The 1,759-nt window shown below is 44.5% G+C and overlaps 1 long non-coding RNA gene across 1 annotated transcript; it reads right to left on the bottom strand.

Annotated features, from left to right (window-relative positions):
• On the bottom strand, positions 1 to 614 carry LOC149164420 (uncharacterized). The gene is made up of 2 exons (XR_016260235.1): positions 425 to 614; positions 1 to 329 (listed from the first exon to the last, which is right to left on the bottom strand). It is a non-coding gene; the product is annotated as an uncharacterized LOC149164420 (long non-coding RNA).
• Positions 615 to 1,759: the final 1,145 nt, after the last annotated feature.

The raw sequence follows: 1,759 nt of genomic DNA, 5'->3' as shown, positions 1-1,759 counted from the left end.
ATTTTGCAAAGAACACATTGGGAGATTTTTTTCCCAAGGAGAATTTGAAGTACTCAAATATTTGTTGGCAGAACTGTGCAAAACGCGGAGGGCAAAACCCTCCCAGCACTAAAACCTAACGAGTAGATCCGAGCAGTAAACCCTGGATGGTTAAATTCTAGCTGGTAAAATCCCGGCAAAACCCTACCCAGTAAATGCCGCCCCTAGACCTTAAGGAGAAAAATGGTCATTCAGGTGGGCGTCGACAGCCAAGAAAAAACCTAGAAGGTGGCGGACAACAGCCCTGCGTTCGAGACCTCTCCACCCTCGCGGCAGCCGTGGCAAAGCTCCTGTGTAGAAAAAACATCGGAGAAGGCTATTAACAATAACGAAAATAATGCTGCCCCAAAAAATTGGGTAGAGACTGAAGCGGGTCAAGGTTTACCTGTTCGGCGCCTGCGTGAGGGAGTGGTGGTGCAGTGGCAGCAGTGAGAAAGAAGTACGCCAGAAGCCTCCCGTCGCCGCAAAATACTGCGTTGAGGACATGGCGTAACCCCTGCGCCTAGAAAACATTTCGCAGTGTGGCCTGACGCCGTTTTAGGATGCAAATGTCGTCGCTCGGTTGCGCGTAACAAAACTTTATGCTTGCTCTCGTTGGAGCGAAACCCCGAAGTCGGCAGCAGGGGCTGCTCTGGTCGCGTGGAGCGACACTGCAAACGAGGAGACGGATTCGGGAGGTCCGGGGGTGAGGTTAGGTCGCCTAGGGATGCATCGTGAGCGTCCTTGGATGAGGTTGCCGACAGGTGGGATGACCGTTCCGCGCGTCGTCTTCGAGAAAGTTCATTTGTGATGTTGACCTATAAGCTTTGGCTGGTGGGATGACCTGGGTCGTCTTCACGAAGCGTGGGCACGATTAGATTGAAAATGGATTTAAACTAGCAATTGCACCACATGTTGCAATTACAATATTGTCAGACAATGTTAGAAGTTTCAGCTGATTTCAAACACGAAAGCTTTGATATAATATTGAGAATTTTTTTGTTAAAATTTCAAAAACCAAACAAACACAACATAGAGAATGATACTCTGCTAGGAATTTCTGATAATTCCAGAACAAAAAAAAAATCACATGAACAAAGGATAATACTTTGTTTTACAACAAGGATCTTGCTGCAAACAGAATTTCAGCTTGTTGAAGATAGAGTTTCAGCAACAAACATATAAAACTTCTATTCATTTACAATAAACCAACTGTTACAAAACGTCTTCCTCACATAGAGGGATTTTCACAACTGTTGTTACAAAAGCATCTTCTTCACACAAAGGGATTCACCAGAGATTACGCTAAAGAGTATCTTCCTCTTAACCAGAGGGATTCACCAGTTTATGCTGAAAAGCATCTTCCTCTTGACAAAGGGATTCACCAAAGACAACAGATCTTCCTCTTAACAGAGGGATTCACCAAAGACTGTGCTGAAAAGCATCTTCCTTTCTAACATAGGGATTCACGAGAGATTATGCTGAAGATCATCTTCCTCTTGTTTTCACAATGGACAATAACCAAAACTTCACGCTGTTGCGTGCTCCCCTTCATTGATTACAATCGCACTGCTGTTGTGCCTCACTTGCATTTCAGATGCAAACAACAACTGTGCTGCTGCGTTTCTACCATTTCTCACAGAAGACAACCATTAAACAAATTACATTCAAATCTGCACTATTTTGCGTTTTTTCTTTTATGAGATCCTTTGCGCTGCTGCGTCTATTCTGCTGCACTACT

This window comes from Pinus tabuliformis, chromosome 5_1 (genome assembly GCF_031772625.1).
Source record: "Pinus tabuliformis cultivar Carrire ecotype Pingquan chromosome 5_1, CPIR1, whole genome shotgun sequence".
In the NCBI taxonomy this organism is placed as follows: Eukaryota; Viridiplantae; Streptophyta; class Pinopsida; order Pinales; family Pinaceae; genus Pinus; species Pinus tabuliformis.
This window is presented reverse-complemented; position numbering and strand designations above follow the sequence as displayed.